Source organism: Gymnoscopelus microlampas, assembly GCF_963454915.1.
Source record: "Gymnoscopelus microlampas genome assembly, chromosome: 3".
Taxonomy (NCBI): domain Eukaryota; kingdom Metazoa; phylum Chordata; class Actinopteri; order Myctophiformes; family Myctophidae; genus Gymnoscopelus; species Gymnoscopelus microlampas.
Window position 1 is genome coordinate 59,635,592 of NC_139940.1, and position 23,991 is coordinate 59,659,582.

Below are 23,991 nucleotides of genomic sequence, written 5' to 3' on the forward strand. Positions count from 1 at the left end.
TCCTGGTGGAATCCAAGGATATCCCCAGGAAGGTGGTTTGTTGGGACGGAACCAGAGCGCTCTTCCGAACGTTGATTGTGAAGCCCAGGGACTGTAGGTGAGCGATGGCCCCTCTGGTGTGGCGCGCCACCTCTTCCCTCGAATCCGCTGACAGCAGCCAGTCGACCCTGCTGCCGCAGCGGGGCTATAGCCGCCTCCGTGCATTTCACGAACACCCTGGGGCTCGGTGACATGCCAACGGTAGCACCGTGTACTCGTACACTCTGCCTTCAAAGCCGAAGCGCAGAAATTTGCAGTGCGGTGGATAGATTGGGACATGGAAGTAAGCATCCTTGCGATCTATACTCGTCCACCAATCTCCCTGACGAACCTGCTCCAGCAGCGTTTTCGTCGTGAGCATACAAAATTTGAAAACCATCATGTACCTGTTCAGGCCTTTGAGGTTCAGAATAGGTCTTACGCCCCCCCCCCCCCCCCCCCTTCCTTTTCACCAGGAAATATTCCGAGCAGAAACCGAGCCGGTTCTGATCCGGAGATAGTTCTCTGATAGCACCCTTGCTCAAAAGAGCTGATACCTCGTCCCGCAGCGTGACGGCCGCCTGGCCTGACGCTCGGGAGAACACTACCGTAGTGGACAGTGGAGGTGAGCTCTTGAAGTGTAATCTGTATCCTTTTTGCACGGTGCGTAACACCCAAGGATGTGGATTGCAAGCTTTCCATCTGGAAAGACAGCGAGCGAGAGGATTCGTGGGTAAGGTGGGGGCTGCTGACGTCATCTGCCCTGTCGGGTTCTGATCGTACGCTGGCGAGGGAAGCCTGTGACGTCCGTGACGTAGACGGGGATTCCCACTGACCGTCGACATCCGCCCTGTAGCATCGCATGCTAGCGCTAGCTGGGCTAATGTCGCTTCCGTCACCGAGCGAGCGCCTGTTCCCATGGGAACGCGAAGCCTCGTCGCTCTGAGTGCCGGATGCAGCTGCCTTAAGGCAGTGTTCCTTTTCCTTCTCTTTTTTCTTTTTCCTTCCGTGCAACACACCATATATGGTGCGCTCCGCTCGCCCCTGACAGCACGGATGCACTCTGCTGGTATCACCAAACCCGGTTCTCCAGCAAACCACGCCACAGCCGCGTAAACCGACCCAGTCGGCTATACGCTGTGTAGTGTGCGATGACTGATTCAGGGGACCCCTGGCAGACCCAGCACGTTCTGTCTTGCGTCACTGAAACCAGACAGAACTCCGCCACGGACACGTAAACCAACCCAATCGGTGATACGCCGTTAAGCGGGCTTTAATGGCCGCGGGTATAACACTGCGTTTGTGTCCAACTGACTACCAGCGCGTCCCGCCCAGTGTCTCCACTGACGGGACTCCGCCATGGACGCGTAAACCGACCCAATCGGTGATACGCCGTATAGCGGGCTATAATGGCCGCCCAGTTAGTGTTCGACAGACCAGCACGTCCTGCCTGTGTCACTGGCAGACCGACAGACAGAACTACACCACGGTCGCGTGAACTGACCCAGTCAGCGATACGCCGTATAGTGCTTTATTACACCTGAACGCAGGAGCTGCCGAACCTGGCAGCAATACGCTCGTATGGTGCGGCTCTGCCACCCTGGGACGTTCAGTCTGTTGTGTTTGAGTGGAAACGGCTTGCCTCTAAACAACAGGCACCTGGCTGGAGCATTGTAGCCACAGTTGGCCCCCAGCCCGAGCGATGAGCTCGTGAACCGAGGCGGGGAGCTGCTCTAGCTCCCCTCCGCCTGCGCTCCATCTGACCTCCCCGAACGCCTCCTGTCGTACCGCCAAGGTGGCAGCGGGGCACTGTGGAGGGGGCGGGCCGTTATTGTGGCCACAGGAGCTGGCATAGGCAACTGGTCGCCCCCAACTGCACTCTTACGCCGTTTGGCCGGATGCAGCCGCCCTAAGGCAGTGTTCAAGGGTTGGAGAGAAAACGACCGAGCCCTGGCCTCTCTCACTCTAGCCGGCAGGATGAAGCAATTCATGCACGCAGAGGGGTCCAGACTGCCCGTGCGCGCATGTTCCATCCCCAAGCAAGGCATACATCTATTGTGGCAGTCCCCCAAGGGCATCTTTATCCCACAGCCCAGACAGACGTGGGGCGCTGGGCTGGCCATGTTTGCTATATTATTTAAGCTATGTATGCAAATCTATATACCTAAATTAATATAAAAGGTATATATTCGTAGACGTATGTATTTGTATATCTAATACTCATATACTCAATACTCGAATATTGTATACTCATATACTTAATATTCGTCCGTCCATATAATTGTATATTAAATACACTTAATCTCTATGTGTATGGGCAGAGCCAAGTGTCTCTTTATTTCACTTAATTATTTATTTCCAAAGTCAGTGATTTGGAACGGTGACTTGCAGCAGTTTGACAGTGGGCTGCCAGGAGAACTCCTGACCTAGCGCCACACTGCCCTCTTGTGACCTGCGGGGCACAGTGCAGCCCTTCTCTAGGGAGCACCCAGGCCCCTCCCCCCACGCTGACGCCCTGCGTCGACGCGGAAGTAGGTACACGCTGCAAACAAACTTTTCTCTGTTTGCTTGTTTACTTGGCTCCGCCGAGGGCTTCCTCGGCCGCGGCGGCAATGATAACCGGTATTAGATGGCCCGGCGGTCCGCCGACTGGGTTAGCCTCGCTCGGGTTCCACCTCGGTACCGCGCCTAAACCATCAGCCGCCCTGGTCCGCCCCCTGACTGGGTCAGGCTCGGAACCAGGCTGCAGCCGCGGCGCTGGCATTGCGGCGATCCAAGCGCAGACGGCTTGCCACTTTGTCACTCGAGCAGAACAGCTGCCGCCCTGATCCGCCCTCTGACTGGGTCAGACTCGGAACCAGGGTGCACGCCGCGCGCCAGGAATAATATGGAATATACTTGTGTTGGTGTAAATATGTCAGCAAAGCGTCCCGAGAGGAGCCTCACAAGACCTGCTCTCTACCCAAAGTAAGTGGACCACGCCGCCAAACACCCTTTCTGTATACTGTATGTCCTAAGCTGAGTCCACTAAGCGTCTGCTCTCGTGGAAATCAAAGAGTCGAAGTGGCTCTGCCTGGGTGGGACTTAAATACCCCACTGATCGCAGATCAGGGCAGGGCCACCATGAGTGATGTGTCTTAAAGAGTATCCACGAGCACTGCCCCTGGGCTTACCTGGGGCAGAGAACCTGTGTTCCAATGGATCCAATATAGTTATTATTTAGGTACAAGCTCTTGTTAATCCTTTTAATTGGGTGCACCTCTCCATTCCGAAACACCGGGGGTGTTTCGGAATGGGGGTGTTTCGGAATGGAGAACTGTCCCCCTTTTGATTGGTTCAATATTTATAAAACCCAAAGACACACTTAACACTTTCAACCATGGTCTCCCTATTGTGTCCATATCATTATAGGCGAAAATATTCTAAATGTTCGAACAAGTTTTTCAAAATCTTTCAAAAATAGTGAAAATAGCAGATCTATCAGTGTGAGTCTTTGTGAGCTTGCAATTTTTGCTACTTTCGTGAGATACTTTCATATGACAGACAAAGTATAAAACAAAGAATTCATTTATAAGATAAAAAGATGAATTATGGAGATACAATGTTTCTGCCTGACAGGGAGGATGTTGTATAGATGTTTATCACAGAATGTACGTGTTTTATAAATGTTTATCACAGAATGCGCACGTTAACTTCAGGAAGAGTAACTGGCAACACATATAGCCAGTCACGTAGGAACGTCTGTGGTGCACCGCCGAGGGCATATCCCCACCAGGCTGGGTGGCCTAGGGCCGTGTGTAAAAGACAGATTGTGACATTGCAGGGATGATGTGCAGAATTGTGTCAACTGTGTCACAGTCACTGCACTGAGTTTCATTTTGCAACTTTCATCAAACAAACTGGCTTGTGCAAGGTATGTTAAAAGAAGGTACTTTTTCTTTTCTTTTTGTTTTGCTTCTTCTCCCTTTGTGGAAGCAAAATAAAAGATTTCACCCACTTTTTTACACCTGCAAACTAGTGATGCAACAATAAAGTTGATTCTGATTCTGGCCTCAAATCCCTCAGCGTCCACATCACTGAGAAACTACCTGGGATGTACACGCCAAACCAAGTGGTGACACAGCAACACCTCTATTACCTAAGGTCCTACAGGCCTTCTACAGAGGTACCACTGAGAGCATCCTGACTGGCTGCTTCACTGCCTGGTATGGCGAACTGACCTCAACCACAAAGCAATGCAGAGGGACCACATGCATGCACATAACTGCATGCATGTAGGGTATGTGCAGTAAATGTTTCATAAGCCGCAAGCACACACCAAAACCATGATCACACACACACACACACGCACGCACGCACGCACGCACACACGCACGCACACACACACACACACACACACACACACACACACACACACAGACTATTACAAAATGTACTAGTGTATACTAGTACATTACATTACAGTCATTTGAGCTAAAACAAATAAGTGTATAAAATAAACAAGATCCAATAAAACAAGAGCTTGTTCAAATAATTGACAACAAGCAGGCAAGGCTAAGTGGAAGGGTCAGGGTAGTGTTTCCTGAAGAGGTGGGTTTTCAGCCTTTGATTGATTGATTGAATATTTTATTGAACAAGCATTTGTAGGATGGTACAAGTACAGTCACATAAGAAAAAGAACAAGCAGTACTGCACAAGTACATACAACAAAACTGTCCAAAAGGAACACTCCAAAAAAGACCTTGCGGCCTTGTTTCCGTTGAAGGTCCTTGGTGCTCAATTCAAAGACATATAAAACATTTAATATCATCACAATTTTAAAAACATTTAATATCATCACGTTAATAATAATTAAAAAACAAAACAAAACTATTAAGAACAAGTGGGGGGGAAAGAAATTAGGAAATGGAAAAGACTATATGTAAAAAATGGGGGGGGGGGGTTAACTTAAAGGCCGGGGGGTGATCACCTCTCGCCTGTTTAAGGTAGCAGTGGTAACTACTACCTCCGCCTTTGGCCTCCTGAGAGGTGAACCTTCAGAGCATTCTTGAAGGATATCAGCGAGCTACAAGTCTTAAGGGAAGGGGGCAATGAGTTCCACACTTCAGTGGCAGTGCTATAGAAGGAGAATTTACCCAAGTTTGTATTGTGGGTGGGTGGTATCAGATCGTTGTTAGCCCTCCCTCTAGTATTGTGGTTGTGAGTGATTTTTTGGAGGTAATTAGACAGGTATGCGGGTACTGCAGGGACTGAGGGCAGAGTTGCATTGACTATCTTAAAAGTCAATCCCATTTTTAGTAGTTTAACCCTGTCTTCTACCTTGAGCCACCGTAGACTAGCAAAGTGTGTGGGAAAAAGGTGGGTCATCGGCCCCAGGCCGAGAAGTAGTCGGATCAGTTTGTTTTGTGAGGTTTGGAGCTTAATCTTTAGTGGCATTTTGATGTTGGAGTACCACGAGGTGCATGCATAATCAAAGAGGGGCTGAATGAGGGCCCCGGCAAGGGTCCTGAGGGCATTATTGTTGACAAAAGTGGACATTCTGCCAATATATCTTGTTCTTTGATTAACTTTTTTGATCACCTTTGTTGCCATGCTATCACCAGACAGGTATTTGTCAAGTATACATCCCAAATAGATAATCTCATCTTTGCTAGAGATTACTGTGTCATCAACTTTGACCTTGAAATCGTCTACATTTATCCCACTTAAAGAATGTCTGGAACCAAAAAGAATGGATTCTGTTTTACCGAGGTGTAGTGATAGTTTGTTATCGGTAAGCCAGGTACGGATTTTGGTGACTTCCGAGCTGAGAGCTTCCTCGACCTGCAATTTGTCCTTTCCCGAAATCAGGAGTGCTGAGTCATCAGCGAACAGAAACAACTTGCAGTTACAGGCAGCACTCATGTCATTAATGTACAAAAGGAACAGTAACGGCCCTAGAATGCTTCCTTGAGGGACACCGCAACTCACGGGGAGGGGCGAGGACATGGTTCCGTTTATATCAACCACCTGTTCTCTTCCCTCTAGGTAGGATTCCATCCAGTTTAATGATGTGCTATCAAAACCCAACGCCCTTAGCTTATTTAGAAGAATTGAGTGGTTTACTGTATCGAACGCCTTTTGGAGGTCCAGCATGACCATGCCGCAGTAATTGCCCGAGTCTACTTCGCGTTTGATGTAGTCGGTCAGGTACAGTAAACATGTGTCAGTGGAGTGGGACGTTCTGAAACCGGATTGAAATGTAAAAAGCAGATTATGTGCGGCGAGATAGCTATTGATTTGCTCTTGAATTAATCTCTCCATGACCTTTGAAATAGAACAAAGGATGGACACTGGGCGGTAGTTCTAATTTGCACCCTTTTTTATATAGCGGAATTACTCTTGCCTGTTTGAAATCTCGAGGGACGTGACACTGACTAATGGATACATTTGTAATATGGGTTACTATTGGCGTAATGGAGAGAGCTGCGTCTCTGAGGAATCTAGTGGGTATATTGTCAAGGCCAGTGGCCTTGTTTGGTTGGAGGGCTATGAGTTTTTTTAGCACATCATCTGTTTTTACCGGTTTTAATGAGAAAGCGTCTTTTTTTGCACCTAGGTTCTCATAGTGCGCTTGGATGTGGTCAGCACCATACATACCTGAATGCGGGGGTAGTTTGCTGACCAACTGAGTAGCTATGGTTGTGAAAAAACTGTTAAAACTGTTTGCCACCACCAGCTTGTTGGTAATGAGTGTACCACTTGACATAATACAGATGTTTGCGTTTTTTGTTTGTAGTTTGTTACTGCATCCTAATTGCTTTAAAGCCTCCCACAGTTTTTGTGGGTGGCTTTTGTTTGCCTCGATATTCTCGTTTAAATAATTCTTTTTAGCATTTTTGATCATTTTGTTAACTCCATTTCGTAGCTTTTTGCTTTTCTCAAGAAGTTCTTCGCTTTTAGTTTTTCTATATTCAGAGTAGCTTTTGTTTCTCATCTTAATTGCATCCAATATTTCCCCTTTCATCCAAGGCTCTGTACGTGCTCTGACCCTGACCACCTTTGTGGGTACTATGCTATCAATTGCAGATAGAAACGCAGGTTTAAAACATGCCCAGGTCTCCTCGGCCGAGGAGCAATTTAGCATGTCTGACCAATTATATTTTTCCATAGCTGTTGTTAGCGCTTCGGGGGAGTATTGTTTCATGGATCTGCAGATGATTGTGGTGTGACCCTCAGCTGCAGGTCCATGAATTTTTCGAGTGCAGAAGATCAAGTTATGGTCACTTACGTTGCACTCGATGACTCCACTCCTTTTTATTCTTGATTTGTCCGATGCCAATATTAGATCTATGATGGTTTGGGATGTGGGGGTTATTCTGGTATATTGATCTATCAGTTGGGTAAGATTATACACGTTACAGAGATTGTTTAATGTTTTGAAGATAGTAGTGTCTTTTCGTAAAACATTCGTGTTAAAATCACTCGTTATGATCACCTCTGCATCTCCTAGGCTTCTCAAATCTTTCTCAAATTTTTCATAAAATTATTTTGGTCTGGGGGTCTATAGATGGCGCCAATAATTATTGGCTTTGCTCTTGGATAGCTTATCTTAACCCAGACAGATTCAGTGTCTTTTCCTAAATCAGGAAGTACAGAAAAAGGAAGAGTTGATTTGACAAATATACAAACCCCTCCCCCAAAACGATCCCTGTCTTTTCTTATGACGGTGTAGCCTTTAAACTCAATTTCTGTATCTGGGATAGAATCGTCCAGCTTTGTCTCTGAAAATGAGAGAATACCTACCCTACCATTTCCAAACATGGATATTAATTCTGATCTCTTTGAGGAGCACTTTAGACTGTTTATGTTTAGATGAATGATGTGGAGTCCTCTAGTTGAAAATATAGTGTCCAGCTCTTCTGTGGAATAAAATCCTTCTTCATTTACAGTCTCTGTGGTTGGTGAAACGTTGGGTAAAGTGCTATCCCAGATAGCAAAATATGGGTGAATCAACGTTGAAAAATAGGCGGCCATAACGGTTGAATCAACGTTCGATCTCAACGTTGAAACTGTACTGAAATCGCAACCCTAATCTTTGTTGATTCAACGTTTGTGTTTCAACCACTAACTAACACTATATCAACGTTGATTCAACCATCATCCAAATGGTATTCTGCACGCTGATTTTATGTTGAATCAACGTTATGAATCAATATTGATTCAACCATCATCTAAATGGTAATCTGCATGCACATTTTAGTTGATTTAATGTTGAATCAACATTAGGAATCAACATTGATTCAACCATCATCTAAATGGTAATCTGCATGCACATTTTAGTTGATTTTATGTTGAATCAACATCAGGAATCGAACACTGATTTAATTTATAAATTGATTATACTTAATCATGTTAGAAATCAATATTGATCCTGATCATCCAACAACCTAATGGTAATCTGCATGTACATTTTAAATTATGTGTATGCTGATATACTGTAAGGCTACATCTTGTTCAAAATTACCTTACATTTCCCAAAATGTGAAAATATAAAAATAAAGACAGACAATATGATTTGAATCTTCACATTTATTGAACCAAGGCATTTAGACCTGCTTTGAACTGCTTTAAGCATTGTTTTTATGATTTAACAGATGAAATATATAACATATAGAAGATTGTAGATCTGCTATTTATGAAAGAAATCGTGAAAATGTCTGCAAGCATTTGGATATTTTGTAAGTGAATATATGCCACATGAGCACTTTACACCTATATAAAAATGCTATTTGAAAATAATTGATCTGCAAGTTTAAATTACAAACCAAACCACCATTATTTACAAGCGATTCCACAAAAACAATACCCAACATGGCTTATAATGACCAAACGTGTACTAACTTTGCAGACTAAACCAACGGTTTGACAAAACACACTGACAAGTGCTCTAGTAATACAAATGGCTTAATTAATAAAGCCTAACGGGCCATCCACACCAAGCACTATATATACACATTTTTAATTTATTTTATTTTATAGAATTTAGAGTAGCCAATGATTGTGAGCCTCTTTTCGTCCACAAAGTCATTATGCTAATTAATTCCTCACACATTTCTGTGTTGCTACTGCAATTGTAGCCTAGTAGCCCCTCCATCCTTCTCCTCCTGTTCAACACAACTAAAGACGAACAGTATCTGTGTTGATGATGACAATATGAGTGATTTGCTGGAACTCTGGAAGACATGAGCAACTGCCCACTGAATAATCATGTCTGCACTGTATTTAAACTAAATAATTCTACAACGATAGGATTGACAAAAGTGATATGCTTAGTGTGGACAGCCCCATTACAGTTTGAAAGAGTACATTATTTCACACATGAACAAGTGAACACTTGTCAATTTCAAAAAAGTGCCTTACTTTTACTTAATGGTATTACATTCAAAGTCTTAATAATTTGCAGCTCTAAAGTACTTAAAATGAATAAAAGTGGCTTCATTTAGAACTCCTATCACTTTACAACATTTTCTCATGCATGAGAAAAATAAAATGCATGCATTTTAGTCTACTGTCACAAAGGTTATCCACTATACAATCTTTCTAAAATGACAGGAGGTTTTTAAGACTTTGCAGTTTGGGGGGTAGTTTTTTCCTTTCCCAAGCCAAGCATCACTCTTTGAATAAAGTTCAATATGTTCTTCATATCATTAGGGTACTTCAAATTGAGTGCATACGTCAGGCTAAACAGCAGGCACGGTGCTTGAGGGAGGTTATGGAAATTATCCATCACAATACCTCCTTCAAGGATGATGGCTGTTGACACTGGCTGAAGGTCGACACCATCTGAGGGAGGTGAATCTTCACTGCTCACAGTCAGCAATCCGACCGATACCTCTGCCCAGGCGTCTTCACTTTCGCTGTCACAATCCTGTACAGAACCAAACAAAAACAACATTACAACAGGGAAATGTAGACACTTCACACACATCTGCATTGAGAAGTTTTATCAACATTGGTTGGCCTACTGTTTTTGACAGTATATTACTCATGGTAAACAGCACAGTAAAATATGTATCTGAAAACATTTTAGGCTAGAAATAAGCAACTTGGTAACAAACATTCTGCATAGTGGCCATCTCTCTCTCCCTTGAGCAACGTGTGAGTGCAGGCTACAAACACTTACACTGCACACCATGTGAGTGAGATTCCACCGTGCTATAGCCTGAAGGGATTGAACCTTCTGATTGGTTTGCAAGGCCGTTTCATACTGAAACTTCAAAATAAAATTAACGAAAATGTAATTTCACTGGACCTTTAAGGTGTAACTATGAGAACTTACCAAGACAGTGGTGTAGAAACTGCTGTGGTCATCTCCAAGCAGAAGAAGGAGGCCTCGGAGAACAAGCCTACCCAGCGCGGTCACGTCGGGTTTCTACAAGTGGATAATGAACAAATAAAGTTCAAGATCTGACCATCACAAGTTACAGTACAGTTACAGCATGAAACACCACAATATATGTTTGATGAACAGTTGCAGAGAGCAGTTGCTGATTGGAGATGTGATTTAAAAATAGTACAATCCACAGCATTTAGTTATCAACAACAATCAATAGTTAGCAATACTTTAACACTCTGTAATACAGCCGGGAAGCATAAGTACTATTTGGGGTAATAGGTTGTACATAAACTTAGTCATGATAATTACAAATGTAACCCAGCCATAAAATAAGTTATACTTTAAATAGTATTAACATCATTTAATGGATGGTTTGTTTAAAAAGTGTTAAAAGCCTTTAAAAAGGTATGTGTTTTTGTTTAAAAACGTAATGTATAACTCATGACTAATTCATTAGGAGTTTTGTTTTGTTTTGTTTAAAAGCAATGTTTTCTTGTTTATTCTGACCAGCACTTATGGGGTTAACATTCCTGTGGGGAACGTAGCTAGTAGAGTGTGTTGCTGCCCGGACGGGAGAGAGTTGGGACACATGAAGAAAGAGAGGGAACGTAACGTAACGAGTGGTTTCATTCAGAGACATTCTGCATGATAATATACGTTTGCAGTGCACAGACCTGCGTGTAATTTGTGTCTTACATGAGTGTTTGCACAACAGTCAGTATAAGAGGACAAGCTGCACGTTTGGAACAACAACAAGAGGACTTTCTACACGAAATTCAGAGACTGTTGTTTTTCTGTTGTGCTAAAGGCTAACGTCAATGCTAACAAGCTCACAGTGAGTCTAGGGTCAGTTCATAGCACGTGAACAGTCGTTTCTAGGCCCAGTTTAACTTCCACAGTTGAACTGTTAAGGTGATAGTCTGTTGTTCTCTACTGGAGGACGCAAAGAGGACAATCCAAATAGAGTTTCAGCAACCAGGGCTTCACAAATAGTTCTCTGGCAACGTGGGATGAGAAGATTGTGTCTGGAATGCACACATGATGCTAGCCTGCTGCTAACCTGCACCAGTGAGTGACTGTTGGAGTAACCAGGAACATTAAGGTATCATTCTTTTATTTCTGCTCACCAAGGAGTGAAGGGGCCAATGTGATTTGAGGCCACAACGCACACAAGCAACGACCAGGCCTGCAACTCAAGGGTTTTAAGTTAACTTAGAATAGTTTTGCCGGCTTTAAGGTGTGTGTGAGAGTGTGTGTGTGGGCCCACAAATTATTATAGTAGTCCTTAAGTGACTTGGTGTTGGAAAGAAGGGTTTTACATTTTGGAATAATATCTTTGAGAAGGTATATTATTTTTGGTATTTTGCATCAACAGTATTATTGTAGCATTTTGTATTCCTGAAAGAAGAGGGGTATTTGTCTATTAAGGTTTTGAACCTGTATTATTGTTGAAAAGAACATTGGTATTTGTTGTTTACATTTATGTCTATTCTATTTTCTATTTTGCACCAATCATTGCACAAACAACTAAATAATTGAGATATATATTTTTCTAACTACTTGGTTGTGTGAATTCATTTCATTGTTACCTTTTAGTTAGAGGGTCCATTTGGTTACAGACCTAAGTATTTACAATTGAAGCTAAGAGAGGCTAATTTAATATACTTTGGGTTAAAAACTGCATGAAAAGGTAAATTGATAACTGTGTGACTTTAAAAACTGCTTTTGCATTTATTATTATAAAAGAGATCCAAGATAATTAATACTGAGTTAATCAGAGTTAAGTTAAATTTATTTAAAAGAACTCAAAAGCCCTCCCCTCAACCACGTGACGATCGAGGGGACCGCTACACAAATATAAGAAGCATGTTGTAGACTTACCCATCAATTTGCTGCACAATTCCGGATAATTTCTCTCTAATGGCACCTTTCTTGGACTTTAAGATAGTGACCAATTGTGGTGTATAGCGATCCAGAGCATCAAAGAAGTCTGTCTCTAGGTGTGTGGTGGCGATCCTGTTAAACTCAGCATAAGCCTACAACACAGCAAACCACAGAACAAAATACAGTGACTAAATACATTTGAAAAAGTGTGTAAATTAGGAAAACATTTGGTTAATTGTCATACAAATAATTATGATCAACAATGTAACCGTTTTGGCATTAAACATTGGACGAATTACATTTCGGTTCCGACTTTTAGGCTTTGTAAACAAAAAAGAAATGACTGACAATGACCGGGGCCAATAATACCATTATGTAATATGGCCAGAACAGGCCAGGCATTTAAAAAATGTTGAAAAATAGTGAGAGTAGCCGACCTACATGTTCACAACACATCACTTTGCGAGATGTTGCGAGCTTGTAGATCTGCTATTTTCACTATTCTTCAATAGATAAATGTATACAGATGAACGCTTTTTCTCATAACTGTGATCAGACAATTACCTATATTAAAATTGGCTTACAGGAGATCCCCCATGCCACGCTCATGTCACCATGAGTCAGCCATAACAGGGCAGGGGTCTTCAACAGGGGGTCCGGGACTCCTAGGGGGTCTTCAGAGTTGCTACAGGGGGTCGGCCAAATCTCTGTGATAAGATCATTGTTTCTTTATACAAACCACTTGAACAATAGCATCCCTATTCTACAGACAACTTTAGCCGAAAATGGCCGATCTACGAGCTTGTAGATCGGCTATTTTCGGCAAAGAGGGGAAAAAGAGCAGACCAAGTACAGAGTGAAAGTTTACTAAGTATTGACGGTTTAAGTCGTTAAATGTCTGACAATACACATTAACATGAATCCAACATCTATGAAAAGCTTTAATCTGCAACACAATTTTATGTAATATATAGTGGGGGTCCCTTCTTCATCTCTTTCTCAGTTAGGGGGTCCTTGGCCTGAAAAGGTTGAAGACCCCCGATATAAGGAGTTCCAAATGCAGCTACGCCCAATTATGGAGTGTCTAACCTCAATGTGTCATCATGGAATCAGCAAACAAATTAGTCGGCTCCATATATACACCTCTTGTGTAATAAAGGTCTCCATCACCTTACATCCTGGGTTCCAAACTGCATACAGCACCGGACATTCCTCTAAAGCATATTTTCATATGTCGCCCTGATAGTTCAATTGGATAGTTAATTCCCAACTAAACTTATGTTGCTCTGTTACTCGTGGGTAAAAAGGTGCTAACCTGTTCCCGGATGTCCTTGTAGGCAGATGAAGATGGGCACAGTGCGTGTTGGCAGGAAGGTAGCTGAGGGGATTCTGGTCAGGGCCCAGGCTGACTCAAACTGCATGTGTTGTGCACCTATACAAACACAGAGGAGTGATTTTACACCAATGTCACATGGTCAGAATACAAGTTTTATCTGAACACCAAGTGCTCAGTCACAGGCTGACCCGGTCAGAGAATGCTTTTCATGTCAGCTGATAGAAAACCACCCAGATATCATTATGTGAAACCCCAAAGTTGTGCCGAGGGTAACCGCCTTGGGGTCTAAGCGCTCTGCCCTTCAGCATCTCTATGACCAGAGGACAGTGAAGAAAGCAGGAAAGAATCCAAGAGACCCAACTCATAACCTCAGCACCTGCTAAGAAACATAGTTACAGTTCATTATTGTTTATTTAACCATTATGTTAAATGAAACCCCCAAAAGCTCATAGCGTGGCACCGAGTGCTGCGCTACGAGCTTGTAGATCTGTTATTTTAGAAAAATCTTGAAAATGTGTGCAAATCTTTGAATTTTTAACGAACATTTGTAACTCAAATCTTTGTTTCTGGGGGTCCCTAGAACAAAATATTTTGAGATGAGGGTCTGTGGCCAAATACATATACATTTTGGGGTCCTTGACATGAAAAAGTTTGAGAACCACTGACATAATAACACAAGTTAAAAACAAATACATTTAGAAGACATTTTGTAGAATCGGCCTCAGGTCTTAATGGGTTAATTGAAGGTGTGTGATAACCAGTTCTTCTGATGAACTTGGCAAAGTGTTTCACAATGTATACTGATTAATGAACTCATGTTATACAAATGAAATCAGTGGTTCTCAAACATGTTCATGTCAAGGACCCCCTAATTAGTATGTACTTGGCTAAGGACTCAAGATTTACAAAAGTGTTTCAAAAATATTCCACAAATGTTGTTTATACTGTTTTTTAATAGCTGATCTACACCCTCACAACGCATCACCATGCACTGTGAGCTTGTGGATCTGCCATTTTCAAATAGGCAATTTATAGGGTTTAAGTGGTTAAACTGAGTGTCATGCTATATAATCTCATTTAGCTGGGAACCACATGGAAACCCCCCAATGACCCCTGAGGGTCCCTGGAGCCCACTTTGAGAACCACTGATAAACATTACCTGCTTTTGTTAGCTACTGTCTGCAAAACAAAACTTAAGTTAAAAAACGGATTACTAAATTTGTCTGCACACTAAAATCCTCAATGTTAATTTATTCTCCTTAAGGATCCATTGGTACCATTTGTACTCTCTGTCTCTTAATTAAATTATTTTACTTTTTACTGTAGGTTAAAAACAAGATTCATATATAAAATAATAATTACAGTCAAAACAAATGTGGCCTCACCAAAGGGATATGTGGCCAACATTAGCTCTCTTTTAAGAGCTAATGTTACAACTAACAAGTTGAATCATATTTTAACGTTTTAGGATGCCTGGTCGCATTGTAACATCATCCATTTATATTAAATGGTGCAAACACATTGCTTTCTATGTAAACGCGGTTGATAAACCGTTAGTCCTGAAACATGATCATATCATGACGTTTTCTACATTTACAACCCATACATCTACATAAACGTTCAGATTTCAAATATAAAGTACTTAGCCCAGGGCCAAGGATGTTACAATTTGAATCGGGAGGGTTTAAGTATCCGTACCTCCTGTATTGTTCAATAAAAGTAATTTTAATCCGATCGGTGGCCATTTTCTCCGAGTTTTCTGTATGCTTTAAACTACGCGACCGTCGGTTGGGAGGTGTATTACATTATACACATGCATTACAACTATGAGAAAATGGCCACCGATCGGATTAAAATATCTTTTATTCAACAATACGGAAGATGCGGGTACTTAGACACACCCGATTAAAATTGTAACATCCGTGGCCGTGCGGTAAGCACTTTATAGTTGAAGTATGAATATTTATGTTGATGTACGGGTTGAAAGTGCAAAAAACAGGTTGAAATTCCGGCCATGAGGCTCGTGAAAGGACGAGCGTCGTGTGAACCATGGCTAAAACTCGGTCGTGCACGGTTACATGAACGTGTTAGTTCATGTAACCGTGTACGACCGTGTTTGGATAACATTTTAATTCCATAAACTAATTAAACTTACCTGTTATCTAGTACAGTAAACACGAAAGCACCCCGGTTTGAAAAAGAAATCTCTCAGCCAACAGCCGTTTCCTCTGCCTTCCGGTGTTGATGATTTCAAAACTAACAAGCTCCGCCTTCAGTGTTGCCATATCCGCTTATTATAAGCGACTTTGGGCTTCTTTTTCTGTGAAGTTTTTTGGGCTTGCTTCCTTAATGTCGTTTAAACCAGTGGTGGTTCTCAAACATTTTCATGTCAAGGACCCCCAGATTAATATGTAGGCTATTATCCAATCAACGGACCCCCATCTGAACACATGTTATGCCAGGGGGGACCCCCAATACAAGATTCGTATTAAAATGTTTCAAAAATATTCCTAATTTTTCACATTTTCTTCCAGATAAGAGTTTTGTTTTAAAATAGCAGATCTACAAGCTCACAGCGCGTCGCATCGCAACCCGTTGTGAGCTTGTAGATTGGCTATTTTCAATTAGTCATAGTTGCTTCTTTTGGGCTAATTTCCATAGACCTGGTTGCTTATTTCTATCGCAAAATCTGGCAACACTGTCCGCCTTGTGCATGAAGGATGTCTGCGGTTCTCAACCTGTGGGTCGAGACCCTGACAATTTAAGTAATAATTTTAATACCTTAAAAAATAAATGAAAACAAATCAAAGAAAAAGACTGTAATACAAGTAATCAACAAACTATACTATAAACTGGTCAAACATTGGCCAAATTGTCAAATAATATAAGAAAGAGAGAAAAAAAAAAAATAGCCGATCTGCTATAAGAAGTTATAGATTTTTGAAATAGTTCAAAGTTTAGCTTTTCTCACATTTTTCTAAAATATTTTGTTTTAATTAAAAAACATGTTTTCAGACTCAGAAGAGGACGCTGAATTGAATGGGCTAGGTTTTGATTTTGTATGACCCTTAAAAAGTGGCTTAAACAAGCGTTAAAGTTTCATAAACTTGAAGCTTTTTTCACAAACATATTATTATTATTATTATTTTATTTTGACCCTTCAACCCTCTTATTTAGATGATTTAGAGTTGAATGGTAGGTTAAAAAATAGTCTAGAATTGTTTAATAAGAAGTTAAAGATTTTTGAAATAGTTCAAAGTCTAGCTTTTCTCACATTTTTTAAAAATATTTTATTTTTAAATTAAAAAAAACTTTTTCAGACTTAGAAAAGGACGCTGAATCGAATGGGATAGGTCTCGATTTTCTATGACCTTGGGAAATACAAAAGCTCACCAAAAAGATTGGACGTTGACTTTTGAATAAAAAACAGATTTTGTTGAGCACAAAATCTGGAACTAATCGCTCCAGATATTTTTTAAAAATCTAAAACTTCTCTCCATCCATATTGAGAGTAAGCCGGATTTTTTGGCACCAGCCTTGATTTTTTTAGACACTGATAAAGCTCAAAGTTCAGCGAAAAGACTGCAAAGGTCAACCCTCGTTACATTTTTAGAAATTGTATTTTTCTTCGATACTCTGGCTTTAGACTAATGTGATGACGCTGATTCCAAATAGTATTATTATATTTTTCTCGGAAAACAGGAAGTGCCTCAAAAGGCCACTTCCTGGTTGGTTTTAGGGTGTTCCAGGCCCGTGATAACCCCGATATATTTTTTTTCCAAATCTACATGTAAAATAATGCTAAAATTTGATTTTCATCAAACCCTCATATCAAATCATGATTTAATTATCCCTTAATTGGCTATGGTTACGGCTTCGCTATCTCGCTCAATATCTCGAATACGATAAGGACTTAGGGTCCACTTTTTGGATATGTTGTAGAGCTGGCTGAGACGCACGTGTGGATGTCTTGTTTGTCCCGGTACGGCACATTTTTTTTTCTGACTTTGTCCTTTGGTATGGTCTTAAGGTTTAAGACTCTATGTGCCTTCCGATAGTGTAGGAGGTCAACTTAGGAGTGTCGTACCGGGACAAACAAGACATCCACGTGTGCGTCTTGGCAAGCTGTACAACATATCCGAAAGGCGGATTCGAAAAACGTATCGTATCGAGATATTGCTTTATTGCGCATATAATAACTTGACATTGGACCCTAGCCAATTAAGGAGAACGGTAAGGCTGTGTGTTAGAGTTATATGTTCGCGTTCGGGGCGACGCGCTGACCCAGAATTTGGTGTCCAATTTAGTTTTTACTCCTTTCAAACAGTTTTTCACTATTGTCTCGGCCCCTAGGGTGCGCCGAAACAATCGGACAATGGATTATCGATCAGCTCTTCAGTCATTTTGGGGCATAAACAAGAAGATGAAGGATACAATTAATAATGATGATAATAACTGATAATGATGATGATGTTCAAGTTTCTGTAATGATTTTTTCCCATGATGCATTGCAAAATACAGTTAAACATAGTAAAATGACAGAACAGTAAATTACTGTACATTTTTACTGTAGAAATTACAGAAATGTGTTACAGTGTATACTTTGCACAGTATTGTACCATATTAAAATTAATACAGATCCCTATAATGATCCCCCTCATTATATGAATATAGGTCAAACATAGTGATAAAATATAGGTTACGTACCTTGTGTTTTCATGTGAGAAGTGACAAAAAGAAGGTATCAGAATGATTCACAAGTGGGAAAATGAATAAAGCAACATCTGGGTTAAAAATAACCCAGGCAGGTGTTCAACTGCAATTGAAGCCCTTTGACCCATCAGTTTACAGTACCCAAATAACCCATAATTATGACCCAGCCAAATTAACCCAGCAATGTGTTTATAGAAATAACCCAGCATTTTTAAGAGTGTACTAAACACAGTGCAATTAAATGTTACTGATTCTGGGCAAGTAAACAAAGATGTCTTTACTTAATAACAATAAGTAAATTGTATTTTTTAGTACACGTTACTTGATTAAACCTAGTATTGTAACAAATGAGTAAAGCTAACTTATTTATTTAAGTATAGATAGCTATTGGATTTTACAGTGTAGATTCAACATTGAATCAATGTTGGTATTTCAATAATTAAATCGGAGGCGGGGGGAGGGGGAGGAGGGGGTTGCCCCCCCTCCCCCCAACAAGAAAAAAAGAAAAGAAAACGGCAAACTGCATGGATAAAACGTTGAATCAATGTTGTCATTTCAATCATTAAATGGGGGGAGGGGGGGTGTGAGGAGGGGTGTGCCTCCCCCCTCCCCCCATCAAGAAAAAAGAAAAGAAAAAGGCAAACAGCATAGATTCAATGCTGACTCAATGTTGGCATTTCAATCATTGAATTTGCACCATAGATTAAACGCTGATTCAATGTTGGCATTTCAATCATTGAATTTGCACCATAGATAAAACGCTGATTCAATGTTGGCATTTCAATCATTGAATTTGCACCATAGATTAAACGCTGATTCAATGTTGGCATTTCAATCATTGAATTTTGCACTGCAATACAACAGTGATTCAATGTTGAAAAACCATCAGTCTTCAATCGTAACCAAAAATCAACCCTAACCACTATAATTCAACGTTGAATAACCATCTTTTGCTATCTGGGATCCGGCCACAATGGGGCAGGGTGAACAGAGGTGGAACAGATATTTGCTTGACCGGAAGTGACCATGTTTGATACGGACGTAATTGAATGTGGGACCAACAGTCAGGCAGCGTTTGTGTGCAGTATGCGCTGAATGTGAAATGCTAATGAGTTGTTTCCCTGTATGCTCGGATGCAGGCCATCACGCGAATAAAACTCTGGACGTGCCCAAAACAGGTGAAAGTTATGTATATAATTAATGCCACAGGAAGAACAAACCGCCTGAAGCCAGTAGTGTAAGTCCAGGATTCGGCTGAAGCGCACCTCCCCCCCGCGCAGCAACGGAATAGGACCTGAAATAAAGATTTGTTTGCCGCATCCAAGAAGAAGATCGAGGATGTTTTTAATGTTGTTCCTCGATATTACCGACTGTCGGTCATTTACTCCCACATGCAGGACGAGTTGCTTTATTGTGGATGGCATAGCGGCTAAAATGATGGGGAGTCGGTCAAGAATAAGTTGTGTATTTGCACCTGGATAGCAGAACTTAATGGCGTTGGGAATATGTATGTTTCTGACCATGGAGTCACCGATAACTATCACTTGGGAGGTGGAGGTGGAGGAGTAGGAGGCGGAGGGGCTCGGGAGTATAGAGGACGGGACTGTACAGGGCGCACGGGGCTCACGCCAGGTCGTGCGTAACGGTTGGAGATCCCCACCCCGCTCTGCGGCGAGGGTTTTTTACCCCCAACGTGCTCTCCCGTGTGTCCGCGGTGGTCAGGGACTACCACCTCGCTGAGTGGCGAGGGGTCAACATCCCCAACATCTCCTACATCTCCATGAGCACCCGTGTGTCCGCGGTGGTCAGGGACTACCACCTCGCTAAGTGGCGAGGGGTCAACATCCCCAACATCTCCATGCAATGCAGGTGGAGGCATGGCACTGCTCCAGGTCCGGCCCCTGACTCTCTTAGCCCTCGGAGTGGACTGTCCTTCAAGCAGAGTGCCCAGCAGTTCAAAGCTGTTCCCCAGAGGAATTGGGGGGGAGGCAGCTCTTGCGGAGTATCTGTTTCGCTTTCTATTTCGCTTTCGGCCGTTGTGGGGGCCGACTGTAGTCCATAGATTCGACACTGCAGTGTTACTGGTGCTGGTACCGGGTCGCTCGGGTTCTTTACCGAGCTCCGGGAATTCCTCTCCCGAGAAAATCCCACCGAACTGTGGATCTATGACCCGAAGCTCCTCCAACAAACTCAGAGGTTGAGAACCAGCCGGGGATTCCTCCAGGATAGCTGAGGCTAGCCCTGTAGCTGTAGCAGCCAGGGTATCGAGAAAGTCCTCGTCCTCACGGATTTCATGTAGTAGTGTGATACGCACCTCCAACTCCTTGATTCTCCGTTCCTGTAGAAGACAGCTTTCACAGCCCTGTGTAAAGGTGAGTGTTGTCATGATAACACACAAACCCGTTTCGGGCGTTTGCTGTTTCCTCTGGAAGATTGTAGCGGCGGTGCCGCAGCCGGCTTGTAGTGATCCCAAGTGATCAATAAGTCCGATTGTTAAAATAAAAAGAAAAGTCTACACCCTCAATGACCCCAATAAAGTCTAAAAACGGGGGCGGGGGTGAGCAGCTTCTTGGCTAAAAACGAGCCACAGCTACCTCGCTATTAGATTGGCGTCTAGGCTAAAGGCTAGCCACAGCCAGCTATTTTAAAAGATATAAAATAATTCACAGTGCCGATCACTGAGTTCGCAAGTGTAGTACCATTGAACAGGTCACCGGACTAGAATCCATAAGTTTGGTTTAAAACTCTTTGGTAGAAATAGGTTAAAAAGGTTAAAAAAACGTCTGTGTGACAGAGCGTCTTGACAGAGCGTCTTGACAGGTGACAGGTGACTCAGGGAAGTGACAACGAGTCACTGCCTGCGGCAAAAGATGGGCAGTGACTCTGCTGTCCTGACATCAGTGGGGAGTTCATTCCACCACTGTGAGGCCTGAACAGAAGAAGGAGGACCACTGAGCGACAGGGAAACCAGTCGCCCAGAGGCGGCAGACCAAAGTGGTCCGGCAGGGTGTAAGCCTTGACCATAGCCCGGAGGTAAGAAGGAGCTGTTCCTTTCACTGCCCTATAGGCTAGCACCAGGGTTTTAAACTGGATTCGAGCTGCTACAGGGAGCCAGTGTAGAGAACAGAGAAGGGTAGTACATGTGTTATGTGTAAATATGATCTTACTCACTTTGTCCAGTATGTGCGTGTTGTCCTAAATTGGTCTTCAGGGTGTCAGACTGTGAGCTGTTTGTTCTAGTGTCTTTAACACTGTCACACCCACTACCAACTGTAGTTCTGGACTCTCTTATACGTACATGCATATCATTGCCATCAATTGGAAACCTTGTATGTCCGAAACCATTACTTTTCAGGAAATGTAAAATATAACCTGTGTTCCAATGTAGTTACAGTACTATTTAGGTACAAGCTCTTGCTAAGGCTTTTAATTGGTTCAATATTTATAAAAACCCAAAGACACACTTAAACACTTTCAACCTGGTCTCCCTATTATGTCCATATCATTATAAGCGAAAACATTCTAAATGTTCCAACACGTTTTTCAAAATCTTTCAAAAATAGTCAAAATAACAGATCTATCAGAGTGTGAGTGTTGTGAGCATGTTATTTTTGCTACTTGCGTGGGACACTTTCTTATGACAGACAAAGTATAACATGGAGAATTCATTTATAAGATAAAAAGATGAATTATGGAGATACAATGTTTCTGCCTGACAGGGAGGATGTTGTATAGATGTTTATCACAGAATGTACGTGTTTTATAGATGTTTATCACAGAATGCACACGTCAACTTCAGGAAGAGTAACTGGCAACGAACGTCTGTGGCGCACCGCCGAGGGCATATCCCCACCAGGCCGGGTGGCCTAGGGCCTTGTGTAAAAGACAGATTGTGACATTGCAGGGATGATGTGCAGACTTGTGTCAACTGTGCGAAGCATACATGTATTGATAATGTCATTGCTGTCAGGTTAATGAATTACTTTGTCATCCAAGACTGTCATGCTCAAGTAGTAAAAATAGCTGATCTACAAGCTCACAACACATTGGATTGTGACATGTTGTGTATGACCTTGTAGATCTGCAATTTCTTTTTTTACATCTTCTAAAATGTATTGTGGGCTTATTTTGACTTCCACAAAGGCAGCAGTCACTGCACTGAGTTTCATTGTGCGACACGTGACTTTCAGCAAAGAGCTAAGTTCCTGGTTTGTGCAAGGTATATTAAAAGAAGGTACTTTTTCTTTTCTTTTTGTTTTGCTTCTTCTCCCTTTGTGGAAGCAAAAAAAAGATTTCACCCACTTTTTTACACCTGCAAACTAGTGATGCGACAATAAAGTTGATTCTGATTCTGGCCTCAAATCCCTCAGCGTCCACATCACTGAGAAACTACCTGGGATGTACACGCCAAACCAAGTGGTGACACATCAACATCTCTATTACCTAAGGTCCTACAGGCCTTCTACAGAGGTACCACTGAGAGCATCCTGACTGGCTGCTTCACTGCCTGGTATGGCGAACTGACCTCAACCACAAAGCAATGCAGAGGGACCACATGCATGCACATAACTGCATGCATGTAGGGTATGTGCAGTAAATGTTTCATAAGCCGCAAGCACACACCAAAACCATGATCACACACACGCACGCACGCACGCACGCACGCACGCACGCACGCACACACACACACACACACACACACACACACACACACACACACACACACACACACACACACACATACACATACACATACACATACACATACACACATACACACATACACACATACACACACACACACTATTACAAAATGTACTAGTGTATACTAGTACATTACATTACAGCCATTTGAGCTAAAACAAATAAGTGTATAAAATAAACAAGATCCAATAAAACAAGAGCTTGTTCAAATAATTGACAACAAGCAGGCAAGGCTAAGTGGAAGGGTCAGGGTAGTGTTTCCTGAAGAGGTGGGTTTTCAGCCTGCGGCGAAAGATGGGCAGTGACTCTGCTGTCCTGACATCAGTGGGGAGTTCATTCCACCACTGTGAGGCCTGAACAGAAGAAGGAGGACCACTGAGCGACAGGGAAACCAGTCGCCCCGAGGCGGCAGACCAAAGTGGTCCGGCAGGGTGTAAGCCTTGACCATAGCCCGGAGGTAAGAAGGAGCTGTTCCTTTCACTGCCCTATAGGCTAGCACCAGGGTTTTAAACTGGATGCGAGCTGCTACAGGGAGCCAGTGTAGAGAACAGAGAAGGGTAGTACATGTGTTATGTGTAAATATGATCTTACTCACTTTGTCCAGTATGTGCGTGTTGTCCTAAATTGGTCTTCAGGGTGTCAGACTGTGAGCTGTTTGTTCTAGTGTTTTTAACACTGTCACACCCACTACCAACTGTAGTTCTGGACTCTCTTATACGTACATGCATATCATTGCCATCAATTGGAAACCTTGTATGTCCGAAACCATTACTTTTCAGGAAATGTAAAATATAACCTGTGTTCCAATGTAGTTACAGTACTATTTAGGTACAAGCTCTTGCTAATGCTTTTAATTGGTTCAATATTTATAAAAACCCAAAGACACACTTAAACACTTTCAACCTGGTCTCCCTATTATGTCCATATCATTATAAGCGAAAACATTCTAAATGTTCCA

At 42.3% G+C, this 23,991-nt stretch overlaps 1 long non-coding RNA gene across 1 annotated transcript; it reads right to left on the bottom strand.

Annotated features, from left to right (window-relative positions):
• Window positions 1-12,309: 12,309 nt before the first annotated feature.
• On the bottom strand, window positions 12,310-13,878 carry LOC311042640. Its single transcript, XR_014600530.1, has 3 exons — window positions 13,596-13,878; window positions 12,845-12,987; window positions 12,310-12,432 (listed from the first exon to the last, which is right to left on the bottom strand). It is a non-coding gene; the product is annotated as an uncharacterized lncRNA (long non-coding RNA).
• Window positions 13,879-23,991: the final 10,113 nt, after the last annotated feature.